At 45.9% G+C, this 20,075-nt stretch overlaps 1 protein-coding gene across 3 annotated transcripts in view; it reads right to left on the bottom strand.

Annotated features, from left to right (window-relative positions):
• TCF20 (transcription factor 20 (AR1)) overlaps positions 1–19,967 on the bottom strand; it is a 130,666-nt gene extending 110,699 nt beyond the window's left edge. For all 3 annotated transcript variants that reach the window (XR_774471.1, XM_010567599.1, XM_010568412.1), the window contains exons 1-2: positions 19,776–19,967; positions 7,913–8,023 (exon numbers count right to left, since the gene is read on the bottom strand). The gene's annotated coding sequence lies outside the window, so the exon portion shown is untranslated. The remainder of the gene's footprint in view (positions 1–7,912; positions 8,024–19,775) is intronic.
• Positions 19,968–20,075: the final 108 nt, after the last annotated feature.

Here is a 20,075-nt window from a genome sequence, read left to right as displayed (position 1 = left end):
CCCCCCCTGCAACCCCGCCAGCTCCCTCCCCAGCTTGCCACCGTAGTGTAAACCCTTTTGTTTCTCGTCAGAAATACAGCAACTATTTCAGAAAAATCTCTCCCCTCACCGCTGGTAGAAATACCAGTCTGAGACAGTAGCTCTCTTGATGATCACAGACGGTGGAATATTCCAGAAAAAGAGGACGATTTGGGGAGGGGGAGGGGAGGAGGTATCTGGGATCCAATCTTCTTCCACTCCCTGCCAACCCCCCTCCATCTCTAGCATATTTCATTTGTATCATCAGGATTTCTGTGAAATTTTCCCCCAACCCTCCCTCTCTCCCATTTCAACTCCTGGCTAAGCTCAGTCAAAGGTGCACAAGAGTAACACGCTGCTCCACTTTTCTCACAGGCTGGACAAATAAGTCTTCAGCTAGCCACATGCAAGCCATTAAAAATATATTAACATACCCAGCAGGGTCTGTCACTTTTTCTTTTCTCCTCCCCCTCCCCATTTCTTAAACACAGAGAAGGAAGAAATCTTGCCACAGTAACAAGAGGTTTTCATCAAGTCTCATTACCTCAAGCACAGCCGCACACCACAGCCCCCACAGAGAACAGCCTTCGGTTCCTGCTGTCATTAAAGGAACGAAGATCTTAAACAAAAATTAAACCCAGGACAGCATGAAGTTGGGAGCACACAAATGGATAAGGCAGGGAAGGGTGTGTGAAAGCCAAATGGAAGAGCAGGAGCAGAGCCATCAGACAGGGCCCTGCTCAAGCGGTTCGGGAGGGATAGGGCAGGTTAAACATGTCCCGCAGAGTGGGGCAGGGGCAGGCATTTTCAAAGTTTCAAGGCAGCATCCAGAGGTATGCTATATTTCCCAGAAACTTAAGTGACATAGCAACGTCCTGGAACATTAATAAGGCTCAGGGTAGAACCAGACCAGCTATTAAGATAAGCAAGAAGCTTTTTCTAAGATGTTGCACAATGAGGATGATTTTGCTCACTCTTTGAGACACATCCATTTTTACTCCAGGGGGTTCTTAACCCTTCCAAATGGTACCGTGGCCCACACTTCCCAGAGTGGCTACACAGTGCATCTTAATCTGCAGCAGCTGCTCTAAGCCTGAAGCAGGTGGCTGCTGGTGTTACTAGTTTGGGAGAAGGATTTGAAGGGTGGGAGGCAGCAACTCAACATTTAAACAAGACATTTCTGTAAAAGGGGGTTGTTAGTCAAAGGGCTATCAAGTCAAAGGGCTATCAAGTCAAAGTGCCCTTAAACTGTAGTTTCTCAAGTATTTCTTTGGGCAAATTACTGGGTTAAGCAGCTTTCCTCTCCACCCTGGCTACTTTAATCCAGATCAATTCCCTGATCCAGTTCAGTGTACAGCAGTACGTTCAGCTGCACTGGCACAGCTGAACAAGCAGCTCAGGAGCAGCAGGGGCTGCTGAAAACAACGCTCATAAAACTACATCCTCAGATTCAACAGGCATAGCACTTAGCCCCAGGAGACCAAGATGCTGCATGCAAACCCCATGAAAACAAAGATATGGGAAGAGGGATACTTCATGCATGGCTAACTGGAAAGATATTTTTTCCTGAGCCAAACAGGACATAAAAACCCAAAAATCTGGTGACAGTGTGGCCATGTTTTATGCACCTCTAGATGAGACTAAGTTTTATTTCTCCCATAGGAATGGGGGAAAGCAAAAAGCTCTTCCTTGTGAAGCAGGCAGTACAGTCAGCAAAGGCAGAGCTATGCAGAAGAGCCGACGATGGTAAAGCACCGATGAAAGGTGGACAAGGACCTCTGACAAGCAAGGAGGAGGATGAGAACCCCCAGCAGGTGAAGAGCAGGAACGGTGCAGGGACTCTACAGAAATAACTCCCTGGAAGAGCGGTGATGAGAAGAAGGGAGCTGGGACATGAACTGGATGACACAGCGGCAGGATGGGGATGTAGAAGGGTCCACCCTGGGTGCAGAGGAGGGGATCAGGAGAAACAGTAAGGAAGCTACTTCATATCTCTGGTGTCACAACCATTCCGATTGTGAACAGTTTAATGGGTCATTATCTAAACAGTTCATACACCCTCCAGTTCTGGAGTAATTACATTCATTCTTTAAAAGGACATCACATAGAGGTCTACCAGTATCACAGAAGCAGACAGGAGAGTGAGAAAGATGTCTGACAGTACCAGGAACAAACCAGAAAACAGCACTGATTTCATAATGATATGATACAAGTCAAAGATATATTCACCTCTTGCAGCACTGAAACCTGCTCTACTCATCCTACCTCGGAAAGGGGATACAAGGAACTGAGGTGGTTCAGCAAGGGGCAACAAAGAGAAGAGATCTGGAAGACAGCAAATACTTACATGAAGTCCACATGTGCAAAACAACAGCTATGTGCTACAGGGGAAAAAAGAAAGTCTTCTAGTGCAACCAGACTATACTGCATACCAGGGCTGTGACACAGTGGGTGCACATTCTTCTCGCCAGGAAACCCATCCAACCTCTCGCCGCCAGCCACCGCAACCTGGCAATAACTGCCATCAGCCATGGGAGAGGGCCATCCCTTGAAGAGATAGCAGGGCAGACTCTTTGCCGACGTCTGCCAAACTGATACAGTGCGCACAGAGTTTCACCACAGAGCCTCGTGGTTGGTATTTCCACAGCCTCACAGAAGAACAGCTTGGCTGGGTTGCTCTTCCTAGCTGTTTCAACATAGGTGGCACAAACTCTGTCATGTAAAAGAAATTGAGAGCCCGGCTTTAAACTCATTGCAGGAATATACTGTAGTCTTACCTGCACAACCAAGTTTGACAGCAACGTAATTAGGTCAGGGGACAGCGGTGCTGTAACAGATTCCTTGGACTTGGCTCTATCCAAGGTAGAGACGTACAAGAATGCTGCTTCAGCTTGTGTCTGCTCACTTGCCAGCAGCCTGGATTCTTGAAAACCTACTCCAAGTGACTAGCCCATCTCAGATCACAACTCAGGCCCTTGATGTGGACTCCCAGCTCCGTACTTCTGCAACAGCCTTGCTAAGGACAGTGGAGTTTGAGCCAAGGTACATCAGCCTGCAGCTGAAACAGGCCTACAATAAATGCCAGAGGAGAAGGGGGAGGCGGGGGGGGAGGCTCTAGGCAGCACGTGCAAGGAAGGCACTTGTATTGATGCAGGCTAAGGTCATCCCAGAGACCAGGAGTTTGACACCCATGATTAAAGCATAATCAAGAAATGTCTCCTGACAGTGAAGTCTATTAAGCTGTGGAACAGGCTCCCACGGGAAGCAGGGAAGCCTCATCCCGCTGTCTCTGTAAGGAGTGACAGGCTGGCAGTAGAGAATCAAGTCCCAGGACTGGTGAGATGGCCTGATGGGGCCAGTCCCACATGACGCTTCTTTCAGGAGTAACACCAACTTAAGAAATTCCCTCCACCACTCCTGCAATATCCCCTCCCCAGTTCTGCCAACACTGCTGCTTGCAAGGCAGCACCGCGGACTAGATCACTGTAGCCTGGATTGCTTCACATATTTGGAGGGTTGGGGCTTTTGAGCCATATCAGGTCACTGATGTATTTCACACCACAGTCCTACCAATGGTTGCATCTGCACAACCAGTGGGATGACAGTGGTGGTACAATACAGAATGTGAGGTGGGAGGTGAGGAAATAGGAATTTCTTAAGCCATGCTATAGGTATCTTTATACTAACCCTGTGTGCATGAATTCATGCAAAGAAAGGCAGTGGAGGATGCAACTAGGGTGGAGGGCGTTAACTAAACCATGATTTAGCATGGTCAGAAGTGTGTAATTGGACATGACCTAACATATATAGAAAATATCTTAATTTACAGCAGAGAATCTCACTCTTAGTAATGTATCTGGTATCAAGTTTAAGTTTCTGACACACTGGGCTAGTACTAACTTAGTGTTTTAGATCTGAAGGCCCGTCTCAGTTTTGAATTTATTTAATGCTTAGTTGCCTCCCTTAAACATTTCCTTTTTATATTTTTTGAATGGGGGAAAGATCAGCTTGGATTTGAACTGTGCAGATCAACAGGAACACATATTTTGCCCCATTTAAAGCTAGCAGACACTTATCTCCCTTTTTGGTGGTTTTTTTTTGGTTTGGTTTTTGTTTGGGGATGGAGTGGGGGGAAGGAGGTGTTAAGAACATCACAAAGTTCAAAATTAATGTCTCAACTTATAACACACCTCCCCCTCTCCAACAACACTGGTTGCAGAAGCCACCCACGGCTGACACTACTCATGAAGCTCCATATGGTTCTGCTTCCCTTAATTTTTCCTCAGCCTCACAAACTTTGGCACTGCTCAGGTTTTCCTGGTCCTTAGGAAACAGGAGAGATTCCAACAATTTCAGCTTCTCCTTCCTTCGTTTTTACAAAGCTCCCACGGTGCCATCTACAAAAAACCTATTGTAATGACAAAGCATAAAGGCACATTTTTCTGAACATCACTGGTGCTGTAGAATTTTTCATATTGCACTTAGTATTGTTAACAATTACTTACATTGCATTAGAGTTGAAGGACCTCAGTAACATCAGGATCCCTCATGCTCAGCGCAACGTACACATACAGCAACAAACGTCTGTGCCTGAGTAACAGGCTAGTAAAGTTATTTTATTTAAGGTAGAAAGGCTTCAAAATGGAGTGTCATTTTAAAGCACCCATGAGTTGACAACAGTTTGTATGATTATCACAAACCGCTCAAAGAAAGCTTCCAGTACACCCGGGAAGTAACCATGTAGACAGTGAGTACCCTGTACGCACCATAACTCAGCAAGTGCTTTTTGCAGCTCCCTTCTACACTCAGTCATGAAGGATATAGATCATTACAGCCTCCAGCTATAGAGCTTTAGCTCACAGAGTAGCAGCTCACACTTTTAGCTCTGGAGATCCCCAGTTCAATCTGCTGCATGTCAGCCAAGAGGGCAGCTGTCATAAAATTACAGCCACAACTTTGCATGTGAAAAAGTAGGGAGAGCGAACAGAGATCTTATTATAGAATTCTGGTTGCAACCTGCTGAACAGCTCCCTATTTAAAGTACTTCTCGTAAAGAGGGGTGGAGGAAGGAAAGAGAGTCTTCCAACTCAGCTTCCCAATTCTCTCTGTTTTGCAGAAGAAATCAGTGCTGCTTTGCAAAAAGTCTTTTGTTACAAACGCACATGTATATTAGACGAAGCACTCAAGTACAGAGCCAGGAGCAAGGCTCTAGCCCCTCATCAGTCAAAAAAAAAAAAAAGAAAAAAAAGAAAAAAATTCTCATTGCTGCAACCAAGACATCTGAAGTCCAACAAGGCATCTTAGCTTCTTTCTGAACTATAACCATTCACCAGCAGCCAAACCATTTGGCTATGCAATTTAAGTATTAAAATTTAAGTTCAAGAAATCTTAACTCAGTTACATCTTGTTTTCTTCAAACTGTACATACAAGCTCTCAGGGAGACTCAACAAAACAGAGAATCCAGGAGGAGAGTATGTTTGAACTACAAAGGTACAAACCATGGCAAAAAATTCAGTCTCAAATGAAAAGATCTTTTAATGAGTGCGACACAAAACAATTAGATCAAGTTCCTTCTTATCCGTTAATCTTTCTGCACACACACAGCAGTTTTTGAGGCAAACTTTTTTCCAAGCCAAGATGTTCAAAACCAGAATTTGAAACAATGTAATCCAGTTTTAAAGAAACATTAGTTTTCCCCCAACAATTATTCTAGAAATATGTCCTTCCTCAATAAAGCTATTCCAGGCTTGAGATACAGATTAAATTCTTTGCAGAACATTCTCCTCTCCTAGACAGTCCCATCCATCCATGACCCAGCACAGAACCTGTGGGTTCCCCATTGCCTGGAGTGAATCAACCACTTTGGACCATCAGCAACAGATGGGAGCTAACTCTTCAACTTCCCACAAACTACTTACCTGCTTGCTAAATACCGCTCGAAGTAGACCAATGTGACTCAAACTGTTCAGTACCCACCTGCAAGAACACAGATTCACTGAAACACGTCAACTAGGTTCATGCTCGCTGCTACACCAGTGGCCCTTCAAAACCCCAAAACGCAGTGTCATGCTTCCAACAGGATTTGAAGGAGAAGTACCTAGTAGACAGCCAAGCTGGAAGGTGTTCACATGATTGCTAACACCAAGCACAAGCCTGCAACAGTTAACTCCAGAATTCACTAACACTTTGTATTTAAACCAGCTGAATTCTCTTGTGACATCCTCTTATCAGCCTCATTTCTGAAGACCCATTTTCATTTGGATCAGAGTCTTCTGCTCCTCACCTCAAGCAAGATCTACTCAGGAAACTCACAAACTACCTGACCATCTCCCTCCCTTTAGAAGAGGGTGAGGGAAAGAATCGAGGACACGAAGCCCAGTTTTGAAGAAAGCTATGTGCAGCTGCAGCAGCACAGAAACATTTGGGGCTGATTATACACATGCAGCAAAACCCTGGCTTGGCTCATCCCACAGAAGGGACCCATAAAAGGTTCACCTCTCCCTCACCTACTGCAACCAGGCAAAGCTCATGAACATCCGAACCACACTTGTTGCAGACGTCCAATGAAAGCAGTACAACCCTATGCAGAGATGACTGAAATGAGACACCATTATGCTATTTTCTGGTATTATTTCTGCAAATTTAGCACTGCTAAAAGGTTCCAGATAGACATTCTCTGGAGACCAAAATCCTTTGCCTACCCTGAGAAGATATGCAGAGAAAACAGCAGCAAAACTTATATGTGCTTTTCTCATCTCTCCCAGCCTGCTGAGGCTGAAATGACTGACAAAGGTCCAAAATGAGGGACACACATAAATTATTAATATTGCACTAGTAGTCTTGCTGTTGCTGTGACAGTCTAAAGACTTAACAGAGGCAGACTCTGCAGGGAAATATTACTTTACTTCAAAATCATTCATTCAGGAAACTTGCACGCTGAGGAGAAAGAATCATTCTGCAGCACGCTCTGTCAAACCCCTCAGCTTTAAGACCCTTCATTTCTAAAGCAAAAGCAATTCTAACAAGAACAGGAAATCAAAGTGAAGCATAAGGAGCTTTGGATTTCAAGTGAGCAACACTGGAACAGCATTACTTCCGGACACAAACCCTAACACACATCTTCTCATGCCTGACCTGGAAAGTCCATCCCACTTCTGAGAGCCAGATAAGTGTTTTGTCTCTGCAGCCTCTCTGCTGAAACAGCCAAGTGGCATACCAGCGAGAAGATAATGGGTAGCCACGCACTAGTAAGTGGAAGGGAGCCAAAAAGCCACTTCAGTTTGCCACTCCGGCTGCAACCTGTGCTTTAAGCCCATGCGAGGCTCCGGATTCACATTCTCCCTGACCTTTTATTTCATTCCAAGTCTCATGCTACACCTGCTGCCATAGTAGCCACATATCCGTAAGCAGCACACAAAGAGATGCAGCTTCTTACTGATCTATTCGCTTCCTTTCCTCTGTTGCAAGGGGAACAGTTTATGCACAGGTATTAGTCTGTTTTGCATTAATTTCTAGAACTGGTACAAATGACCTGAACTTTGACATTTCTGAAAAAAAGTTAAATTATTTTCATCTTTCTTAGTAATCAGAATATATTTACTTGTCATTTAAAACACAAAATTTCCCTCCCAAAATATTTGAAGTAGTTACTGAAATGTTTTCTTTACCACAGTCCTTCAAAGCCTCAAGATTATTAATAACATTTTGAATATAAAGACACACAACATTGCTCCATACCAATAAAAAAAAAAAAGAAAGCAGTCAATTTTTCACACAATAAAGTAATTAATTTTGAAAACTAGTACTTTCTATTAAATATTATTGCATTTAAAAACCCAGAAAGGTTTCCAATAACTCTAGACACTGATTGGGGCAAAGAAAAAAAGACCCTACCCCCAGCTGGATGGCATTCCTCTCTTTGGGTGCAATGTGGTAACATTTGATTGACGCATCTGATCCATTCCAAAACTCCAGGCGATGTTTTAATCATCAATGGGCAGAATCCTATTAATTTGCAGGAAAAAAAAGAAAAAATGGAAAAACAGAGTAGAATATGGAAGCAGGAAGGACACAGAGCATCTGGCATTTGTCTAGCAAATCCACCTGATTTAGCTAGGTCCATAATAACAGATTAAAGACTGAGTTGATGGCAGAAACTCACATCTACCAGTATAAGCCCCTTCCTTCCCTCCACCCTCTTTCTGCCATCTCAGCTCAATGCAGTCTCCCAACACAACCTGGAACGTTAGTCCCATACCAAAGGAAATGAAATAGGAATAGCGAAAGGAGTGGGAAGAGATAAACCAGGGTAAATAGGGATAGCATGAAGAGCCCATTGGCATGCAACCAAAAGCCTGCATAGGCCCTTGCTACAGCAGAAAACAGGAGATCAGGCACATACGAGGAGATGGCAGGAGAGCAGATGCAAGAAGGTGAAGGTTCAAGTGGTCCCTGAGCTCAGGGTGTAAGAAATGGCAGTAGGCAGAGTACAGAAGTGAGCCCCAGCATGCACAACAAGCTCAACTTCAGAAGCAGCAACACACCAGGCAACCCGCTAGCTTGGTGTCTGCTGTGATAGGCATTTTCATTATTGACGGTCATGGTACGAGAAATGTAGTGTGAACCTTCCACATTAAACAAGGCTTCCCAGTCCACCCATAAATTTATTTTGCTGTCACCCAAACCCAGATCCGCCAATATCAATCACTTCTGCTCTGAAACAAGCCTCCACTTAGTCTTGCACCAAACAGTTGCTGCTGTTTCATTTCAGCACTGATAAGCACCACAAGCCCTCGGGACCCACCAATGTAAGAGGCAGCACAATCCCAAGGGGAATTTACCCGTTCCACCAGCTGCCAGAACATGAGCATCGTCAGTGTGACCCTTCCAGCTGGCCAGCTGATGCGTCAGACCAGCCCACATCCCCATCAACCGACCTGGAGCCAGGCACCTTCCCACTAGAAGTGTAAACCTGGCTGAATGGTCAGCAGGACAGCAGGGAAACACTCCTGGTCTAGCTGGCCAGCTGCCTGTTTGGGAACACGAGCTGCGCAATGGTCTCTGAGCACATCAGTCAGTCACCTGGTTGTTTCTTACATCTGTTCTGTGTTCCAAAGTCTTGGGAGTATTAACAGCGGAGAAAACCTGGATGTGGAAAAGTAGGGAAGGCAAGAACAAGCTGACGTACTGCAAAGGAAAGGAAGCAGCAGGCTGAATGTGGAATCTTACAGTAGGAAAGGTGGTTGCTACAGTGTAGAGCAGGAGCTGGGGGAAACAGGAGGGGGCTGTTAGCAGCAAGAAGGCAGGCGAAGGCATACCACCGCAGGGAACGGGAAGAGCCTGTAGCCTAGGGCTGATAAACCAGATATTGCTGCCAGAGTCTTACACCAGCCCCTAAAGCCTCTACTGTTGACTGAGGGGCTCAGCAACAAGAAGGGCCTGCCACAAGCGTGCCCACCTGGCAGCTTCAGGTAGTCATTTAAGGTATCTCAGGTCCGCACCATGAAGTACCCTGAAGATAAGGACACAGACCTTAAATTCAAAATGACACAGTCACATGGACCTCGCACAATGAGAAGAGGATATGTTCCCAGCCCTGACGAGGACTGCACAGCTGCAGCTCACGCCTCCCTTCGGCTCCTCAATATCCAGCCAGATTGCCTTTGTAACCAATCCCCCGCAGCCCATCAGGAGGGCCTGAACCCTGGACCATCAGCAGTGAAAGCACAAACCTCCACCTCATGCTCTAAATAATTAAACTCTGTGGGAGCAGCAGCAGACTCATAAAACTCTTACACAGACCAAGCCAGTCATTAATGGGGGTCAAAGATGAACGCTCTGGGTTTTTTAAGTGTGCTTTGATGCATGGAGAGAGCGGCGAGAGAAGATCTTCATTACCCTCTCTGGTACCTGATGAATTTTTGCTTTCCTGGCTATCAACACCTCCTACTTCCACCCCAACCCCATACCACTGGCAATCATCTGGACAGCCAGAGACAATTAGAAGGTGTGTTTGGATGACATCTGTGCTAGCCAGCCACCTGCAGGTAGGGAAGCAAGAGGCCTCGCTGAGCAAAGCCAGGCTCTACCAGAGGCTCAGCTGGTGCTTATTACGAGGTTTGGGTTTCACACGGATGCCACCAGGTGGAATCCCAGGGCCAGCATGATACTGAAAGTCATGCACACCACAACCTCACTCACTCTCTCCCCTACAGCAAGGCACAGAGCAGAGCACAAGCCAGTAAAATCTGTCAGGATTATCAGCTTGGGCTCAGAGCCAGAGCTGGGAGCTGCCACAAGGGCAGGGAGGCTGCCTGCAGCCCTGCAGGTCAGCGGGAAGGAAGTGGAAGTCCCCTGACAAGCAAGAAGAGGCAGCAGGCAGGAAAGGCAAGACACAGTTGAGAAAAGGTCACAGAAACACTAGTCTGACCCACCCCTTCTGGCCTTAAAACACACACACACATGTGTGCGCACGCGCACCTGAGCTTCTTACTACTATGCTTCGTTCAGACATTTTAAGGAGAGCTCTACTCTTCCCACTCTCTTTGCATTCCCCCAATCCACACCAGTTTTGGAAACGTTTCTTTAAGCTTTCCACCAATGAAAGCCTTGGGTGGAGAGAAGGGCAAGCAGGTTGTTTTGGGGAAGGGGCCACCTCATCAACACAGAAAACTCCCCCAGCAGCACACAGGGATGTTGGATGCTCTATCAGCAGTGCCAATTCCAGCCTGCAATGGCTGAGCCTCTGCCAGCCTGTCTTCTCTCCTGCATTTGTTCTGTGTAGAGGAGAGGCCACAGACTGGAAATGGCTCCAGGATCTCTGCTACTGTGCTGAGAAAGTGGCTGGTGTAGCAAAGCCAGCTTTTTTTTATTATTTATAAGTAGTACTGATAGATGCCCCTTTTTTCAGGTCACTAGGAACCTTCTCCCAACAAACCCCAATACTTGCACTTTCAGAGTAAAGTTAAGAGCTTTACACACAACATCAGCACTCATCTTTCCCAGTATGGCAAAAGCAGCAGCTGTAACCTCCATTATTCTTGGAAATAAGGGGGAAAATAGCTAGGACTCTCGAGCCTTGGCACCTCTTCCCTCCCACCGTTTGGCTACCAGAGCTACGGTTACTATTCAGGGCAGAAGTGCTCAACAGGGCACACATTCCAGTGGGCTGAGCCATCCCATGTGGCCAGGCTCAAAATGGCAGACAGCGATGAATAGGATAATTAGAAAGTACAGCAGAAACCACAACATAAAAACAAGCGGCTTCTATTACAAGAAACAGTTCTATGGCATGGTTAGATCCATCACCCCATATGCTGGGTCGTGGTGGTGCCTCAGGAGCCTGCTGCTATTATCTGTTTGCAATCACATTTCAGCCCGTCTTTCTGCCTAATGCAAGAAAAGCAGAGCTAATCAGATTCACTCTCTCTTTCTGCTTAATGTCTCCAGTTCCCAAGCATGCTCTGTACTGCTTCAACTGATGTTCAACTAATGCTAGCCAGGAGCACACAGTGGGGAGAAAAAAAAAATTGAACTACCTATTAATTTTAGTCCTTCTTTCCACCTATTATGTCTAAAATTCTTTCTACATTTGAGCTTTGCAAACAGAAGTCAGGAAATTCCCGTTTCCCTCTCTACACCACACCCATCTCATGTATGAGTACCCTTCTCCAAACCGATCCTCCAGTGGTATCTGGGCAATTAATTATAGCACAGACCTATCAGGCTTGCCTCTCACTCTCTGAACAGCTTTTTAAAATATTTCCTGGCTAGGAACCTCCACAGAAGGATGTCTTCTGCTGGCACTGTAATAGCCCCTCTTTGTTAATCTATTTGAAGTGACCATCACATGCTCTCCTCCCCCCTCTCTCCCAGCACTATTTAATTATTGCAGTCCTACATGGGAACTCTAATGTGCCCTCGGCATTTCCAGCCTGAGGACAAACAGGGCCCAGGAACGGCTGCTTCTTTCACCGCATTCCTTTGCACTCCACGAGGCAGCTGGAGCATTGCTAGAGTCAGCTATAATACCTGGATCTTTGCTAGAGCAACCAATACAACAGCAGAGAAGGCCCCAGACTGGGCAGATTGCACGCAAATTCAGCGAAGAGATCCAGGAAAGGCTGGCTTACAGGAACACCCATCATGATGAGCCAGGTTAAGCAGCCCAGGAAGAGAGTCACCCATTACAAGTACAATTGAAGATTTGCCAGAAGAACAACAAAAAAAAAGTCAGCAAGTATTTACAGGAGATGAGGAAGAGATGTAGGTGGAAGACAAAAGTGCTAGGATACATACCTCTACCCAGGAGTGAAAAAAAGGGAAACTGCAGAGATGAAACTCCACACAGCCCCTGCATCTGTACACATCCCCCAGCTAATACCCACTACATCAATCAGAACAATGCCAGCTCCAGAGAAGACCCCGATTATCCAGCTCCTTCAGTAAAATCTTCCCCAGAGGCTGCACACATGTGCAAAGGGATGGAAGAAAAACATACTTCTCAATGAGATTACTTGTAGCATTTTCTCTATTGCCCTCTCTCTTACAAATGTGTCTTTAAAAAAAAAATACTGCAGCTGGCTTATAAGTGTGTCAGATTTTTAAAAAAACATATCCTTGAAAACAAAGACACTTTGTGCTCAGCATATCCAGTGGCACCATTATTTAATATCAATACACCAGTTCTTTCCTTTATTCACTCCATCCATGGAACACAAATCCACTGTAACAGCCACCCAGTGTGTAATCTTACCATGCAAAGCAACACAATCCTACAATAATCTTTCTCTTGCCATAATGTCTTCATATACCAACGAGAGGAATTTAGGCTTAAATGCTTAAAAAAAAACCCAACCAACTGCAGTACAGCATAAAACAAATCTCTAAAAACTCTCAAGTTGGAGCAAATTCCCTCATCCCTCCCTACTACTTTCCTTATTTGAAAATGGCTGCATAAACATTTCTAATTTGTGCAGCACACCAATTGCAACCTGCCCCTCCTGCCAGGTACAGCCCTTAGTCGGTCCACACATGCATAGGCTCACTGCATCCTGCTGCCTCTGGCACACTACTCTTCACTGACATCATCTTCACCTTCATGCTGTATAAAATTCACCAGACAGACACAGTATCTGCTCCGTTAACCATAAAGCAATCACTGTAGGCCAACAGATGCCTCCATCTAGTCTTCCAAATGCACACTCTGACCTGCACCATGCCCCTGCTAAGTAGACAATTGGGCATGCATCTCATTAGGTGACACATCCCCCCTTTCCCGCAGTCAGCAAGGGCTAATGCAGATGCACCAATCCATCAACAGCAAAGGTGAGGCAGAAACGCTCTTCACTCTGGTCAGCAGAAGCAAAGTTCGTCTTTGCCAGTTCCCACAGAGTCTGAGCTTCAGCACATGCCTGGCTTCATCGGATCTCTGGAGCAAGACGGCACTATTCTGCAATACCACAGCAGCGTCCCACAAAGCCTTCCCAATTTCTGCTGGTGCCTGAAAATTAGTTAGGCAGGAGTACCTGGAACAACTGCAAGTGACAGTTCAGAGATGGAGAGACTTCCTCCTAGTGCTGTGGTAGTCAGCTTCAGGCCTGGCTCACCATGTGCAGAAAATTCTCTGGACGTTTCCCTGCTCTTGCCATTTATCTGAGGCCACAGGGACCACCTGGTCCCACCAAGTCTGAGGCCTCGGTCCAAAAGGCCACCATCACCATGTTTGGGGAAACTCTTTCACAAACCCAGCATACAGCTATCGCCTCAGGCAGTCTCCTTTAGCCCTCTCATAGGGGAGGGTTATGGCTACTTTTTTTTTTTTTGAGCCCTTTAAAAATAATATATGATCATAATAATAATAATAATAATTCTTAGGCTCATAGCAATGGGCTCTCAGGAACTACAGTACATCTCTTACTGCAGCGGCAGTGAAACTCAACCTTTTCCCTCTTTTTCCCGTTTTGAAAATACTGCTTGGGAATGGAGTCAGCATCTGGAGGCACACAAGTATATCCAGGAGAAGGAATGAGAGGAGCAGAGGGGAAGGGAGGGACCTGAAAATGAAGGCTGAGGGTGAGGTTTCACATTACAGCTGAACCAGGCTAATAGTTCACTGCTGCCAAAAAAGGGGGGCCCCATTTCCACCTTTCTTTCCTTCCCTACCTTTCACTGCTGGCAAAACAAATCTCACCCCTCCTGCGCGGCAACTCTGATGCTAGCCTGAACCTGGTGAGCAGGTTCAGCGCTCTGTCCCAGGAGAAAACTATTCATTTTTTTATATTTTGGGGGAAGTCAGCTTTCCGAAAGCTGAACAAGCTGGATCCGTTTAGCACCAGAGTGGGCACAAGACAAGGAATACAGCCACAGAGCCACGAGCAAGGCATGACCACCCCTCTTAGAAGGAGCAAGTGGTTAGATTGGTTCAGCCACAGCAAGAAAATCTATCCTTACCCACGTTAAACTGCAGTTTCACCCAACAAGTATACCAGTCAGCACAAAACAAGGGGCCTAGCTGAAAAGCCTGCAATAGAGGTGTTTGCTAATAATCTTAAAACAGGGAGTTTTACCTATTATTAGGCTCTACCTACCAATAGCATTTCTGAACTGGATGATGAAGGCAACCATGTACATAAAGAACAACACTAAAATTGAGCAGACCCAAACCAGACAGAAATATGAGAGGTGCTGCAGGATTTCCAATAATAATTGTGCCTATTTCTAAACTGGACTCTGTTACTATCAAACAAGATGGCTGCCTTCATCACTATGCTCAGAAATCTCTGTTTTCATTACAAACTTAACAATTAGTTTCAGGGTGCTCTTGATAAAGCATTTTTCTTTCCCCATCAGCTTCTACATCATCAGATGAACAAAAATAATGCAGTTCTTTTTGATTAAAAAAAAAAAAAAACCAAGCCCATATTACTCCACTGTCTTTATTCCTCTCCACCTCCTCTGCTCAATTACTAAAAGCAATTTACAGACAATAAATGTAACTTCACAGCTGCCTGTATGAAGTATTCCCTTCATTTTATAGATGAGGTTACAGGCTATACAGAAATTAATATCAGCGAGGTCTACTTCAAAGCTGGATAAGCAAGAGGAACAGATGAACTCTTAAAGAATACAGATCATGCCTGTACTCTAGTAAAACTAGTAATAAAGAATTAAGGATGTTACCAGTTGGATATAAATTCCTTGAATTTATCTGCTTAAATACAGTAGCAAACAAAAGCTTGCTTTGAGGTTCTGCTTGGTTTTATTCTGTTTTTATTAGGAACAACATCATGAGATTTCAGATTTACCGCTCAGCAGCCCGTAGACCAAACATGCTCACTTTACTGGTAAACACATGCTTAACTGCTAACCTCAGGGACTCAAAGAGGGTCTTCCCAGTTGGTGCATGATCACCAGGAATCTGCAGCTAGAAACTCTGTACATAACTTTAATCAATGAAGATAAGCAAGCCAGGAGAGAGTCCAACATTTTCTGCCATAGCCTTGCAGGCTTTGGCAGGGCTAGGAGGAGCAAGAACCTACATCTGTTAAAATCGCCAGCAGTGACTTTGAAAAAGCACCAGGAGTAGCAACACTAAAGGAAAAAAAAAAAAAAGTGCCATTTTGTGCAGGCACTCTTCTGATGATAGCCACTCCTTAAGACTTAATAAAAATGCACGGCCAACTTTTCTTCTTTCACACGTTAGCAGAGCTCAGAAGTGGCACCTGAGTCTAGTTATACAACTCAGCAGGCCCAGCTTCTCCTCGGAAGAAAACACCACCGGCACACAGGTACTCCAAAGGCTGAGTCATCTGAAAAGTCCCTTCGAGGGAAAATAATCCTATTAAGAATTGGGGTGTTGGTGTTAAAGACAAAAAGGAGCGTTAATTTTGGCAGTCCTTAATTACACTGGTTCCACTCTGTCCATTTACTACTAAACCTAACACCTGTAGGTTAGTAAATGTACCACACTCCTCCATCCATCCCCAAGGTCCTTTCCCAACACCGTCCCCTCTTTAGTCAACAGCTGCCTGTCATTGCCCGTACATTTCCTTATCCCTGACTAACACAAACTAGTATTTGTACAACCACAGCACTTGGAAAACTAATGTAAGATTAAGGCCTTCATTTCTAGCCTGCATAGAAATACCAGGCACGCTTAAACCAACAGGGCGTTGTGGGTTTCTACGCTGTGACCAGCTTAAAACCAAAAGCCGTATCATGCACGCATCAAAAAACAGATAGGCTTCAAGATGGACCAAAAAACCAAACACAACACAAAGGATTTGGACTTGTAAAATCTCTCACATGGGGAGAGCTGATAAACATAGTTACATTTCTAGCAGAACTGCCATTTTCTGCATTTTCACTGCAGCAAGTACAGATGTTTGTGCCCACTGGTACTTGTGCCCTTTTCACCCAAGCCTGCAATGGCATCACAACCTCGCACTAGCCCCAAAAATGGCTCAGCAGATGTAGCTGCTGCAGAAAGCACCTGCCTGAGCAAGCTGGAGTCCATGCACAGAGCACGCAACCCACGCTCTCCTTTCCAGGCAAGGTCTGGGGTGTTCATGCCAACCCATCAAGCCCCAAAACCTCCCAACAACTGCACAACAGCAGGAGGAGAGAGGCGACCTAATGGGCTTGAACAGGTAGTCCTGCAGTTTAAACTGGCAGCCCCATGTTACTAGCAGCACTACAGGAGTCCAGAACTCGACTCCTACCACGACCCCAGTCCAGAGGCCCCCATCCGCTCCAACCTGAGGACAAGCCACAGCACTCCCCCCTCTCCTAAACTCTTCCAAAAGGGATGGACTGGGAAAGAAACCAGTGGCTCAGGCAGAGAATTTTGAGATTGGTACATCTGTTGTGGAGACTGATCCACTGATATTTTTCTAATATAAGGAACATATAAGATGCCTAGAATTTGATAGCTGCTTTTTAATTAAATTGAAACAAGTAAATCACAGCCTGTTGCCATGGAGAATGAACAGACACAGCCTCTTGACTCCAGGGCAGGATCAAGCAGGAGAGGCAGACAAGGCTGTGAAATTAAAAACACCTATTTTAAAGCAAATGGTCTTGATAATTAGCAAAAAACGTGGCACAGGGAAATAATATAACCATATGGCAGGAAGTGGTTTTCAAGGTGAACTACAAAGCTGTTTTAAATAAATGAATAAACTGCTTGAGCTGCTGGGTCACTCGCAGAATCATATATGCAGGCTTAAATGTGATTTAAAAAATACACCAAAAAAATAGCAATTAGCTCTTCTTTCAGTTTCCTGTCTATAGCCTGCATCTGTGTCTGTTCTTATTTTTAAGGACTTGTTTCAAGTGATTAACGTTTGCAGCTATTTGCAGTTACCAGAGAGCCGTCAAACTCGCATATTTTCAAATGTGAAAAGCGTTGCGGTTTACCCTGAAGCGAGAACCAAGTTTATGGGATATAAAACCTTTTATCTCTTACTCAGCATCATTTCACAATCCTGGCCAGGTCATCAGACACTAATAATCATTCCTGAATCTGTGCATCCCTGTTATGACTTCCATGACAAAGTGACTTTGGAGGGAATTTGCCCTCCGCACACCACGTATCTGATCCTGTGCTACTTCTCTCCAGAAGCACAGCTCAGAGAGAGTCAAAAGGTAACACTGGTCTGCCAGCAGGAGGCAACACAGTCCTTGGCACAAACTTGGCTGATGGACGAGAGCCTTGCATGCCCCCTTCCCAGTTTGTCCAGAGCACAGGGCATCAAAATATTCCACCCCTTCCTGCTTCCAACCTCACCTGCTTAACCCTGTCAGCAAAGGCTGCCCAGAAAGATGGGGCTGGATAGTTTATGTCGCTCCTATACAATCTCTGCAGAGAGGGTATTGTACAGCAGTTGTCACAACCCTTTTAAGATACTTCTGCTCTGCCCAGATCTAAAAGGGCTGCAGCAAGGAAACTCTCTCATCACCTTTTCAAGCCCAGCCAGGGCAAATCTGAGCAAGACTCTCTTACAATTTCCAGTGAGCATGTGGCCAAAGTGCATCGAATTCATAATAGCCTAAAAATACTTGAAATAACTTTTACCTGATGACTCAGTTTCAAAAATGTGCAGTACATTTTTTTTAAGGGAAGGGACAGATGAACTAACTTTCACTCCAAACCTCCCATCCACTCTAGGGGAAAAGCCAACCTTTTCTCCTATTTTGTGAGGACACAAGTTGTCAGCCATAGTCATTAGTCTTCCATGGCAGCTAATGACCCACACGAAACAAACTGTCAGGGTCCCAGTCCAGGCCCTTGTGACAGAGCTGGTTACATTAAAAACCAGTCGCATTCTCAGCCCTAACCAGCCAAAGTTGAGCTGGCTATTCACAAGTTCCTTTCTGTTCCCCACCATGACGAAGAAACACCCGCAAAGGGAGGGGAGTCAGGACACGAATCTTGTGAAAATAAGAAGTTGGGGAAAAACGAGCAATTAAAATCAGTATTGCCTGCTTTCACAGTTTTGCCTGGGTTTGGAGCATTTGCTGCTTTAACTGAAGTCACACTACATAAGATTTGTGGGTTTCATTAAAAATAAACTCCAGGTCCAAGTCTGCACAAAGATATGCATAAACTTGCAAATCTGGTTCACCCTGAAGGATGCCAACAAGGACCCCAACACCACTCCTTAAAAACACTGAGGTGGGGGCAGCACGACTGGACTAACTCATAGTCTTTGAACAGCTGAGGCTGACAGCAGTATCTGCCCAAACTCCTTGCCCATGCACCCCCTTTCTTTCCAAAGCCTGCAGCGAGAGGAGCTGTGCAACGTCTTGGGACACATTAGCTGCACTGGAAGGTGCTACACACCCTTGGCTTCCCCTCTCCCCACTGCCTTCCCTGGCATGCAATTGGTTTCCTACTGTTTGAACCACAGACCTGCCCTGCCACCTGAACACAAATGGCTTCACCGGGGCTGTTTCTGCCCTCACAGGCACCAGCGGGCAGCAGGTGGCTTGTTTCTCCGCACCTTGTAGCTTTACTTATGTTTAGTTTTGACTTAGAGAAGAGATTTAACACAATTATCAAGGCCAGCCTAGCACCTCCCTCTGAAAGGGAACTGTGGTTTCTTCTCTGTCCCCACAAGCCAAGATAACCGCGCAGGGGAAGACTCCTTCCCAGGGACACTCCCAGTTGGACAGAGCCAGGGTTAACGGGCGCCTGCGTTAAGACTCAAGCCAGGCGGCCGCCTAGCTTATGAAGGAAGATGCTAGCCGTGCCTAGCAGCAGATTATTTTCAGATCACAGCAGAGGGGGTTACAGGCCAAAAATAAAATTTAAAAAAAACCGAAAAAAAAAACCCAAAAACCACTTACACATAGAACTGTTCCCTTCAGCAGCATTGCACCACACCGTACACATAAAGAGGGGAGAGCACTCGCAGGGCCGAGCCCCCTGCCCAGGCTGTCCACAGCCCCCTGTTCCCATTGCTCGTGCTCTCCCCTTGCCTGCTCTTCCCTACCTTTCCCCATGCCACCCCAGCTCCCTGCAAGCCCCTCCTGCACCCCCAGCTCACCTCCCCAGGACCCCCTTCTCCTACCCACAAACTTCTCCTGACCTCTACACCCCCAGCAACCCTCCCAGCACCACACTGTCAGCACCTGCACGCAGTAAAGATGAGGGAGAGCACCTCCGAAACAAGAAGAGGCTTCAGATGCCAGCCTCGCTAGGATATTTTTCACCCGGCAGCAGGTCTCGCCATGCCGCTGCCTGGGCTCTCACCAGGAGTTTCCAGCTGTAAACCTCGGTAGCTGCGAGGCTGCTCACTCGAGGAGCATGTGGCACATGTGTGCACCCCCGCGCTGTCAACAACTTCCAGTCATGGTCCTGGTGGGCAAGTCCCAGGTGGGCAAGGGGCTGCCTACCACCGCCAGCAGTAATCTGGCTTTGGAAAAGCACCTCGTAAGCAGGATGGTGCCTTAGCAAAAATAAAGATCACCTTAATATTCTTCTTAACAGCCAGAAAGGTCACGACCTGTTGGTCCATAAGTGGCGGGGGGGGGGGGGGGGGGAGAAGGGGGG

Source organism: Haliaeetus leucocephalus, unplaced genomic scaffold (assembly GCF_000737465.1).
Source record: "Haliaeetus leucocephalus isolate CR32 unplaced genomic scaffold, Haliaeetus_leucocephalus-4.0 Scaffold0, whole genome shotgun sequence".
NCBI lineage: Eukaryota > Metazoa > Chordata > Aves > Accipitriformes > Accipitridae > Haliaeetus > Haliaeetus leucocephalus.
Note: the sequence above shows the minus strand (reverse complement) of the source record. Positions and strands in the feature narration are given on the sequence as shown.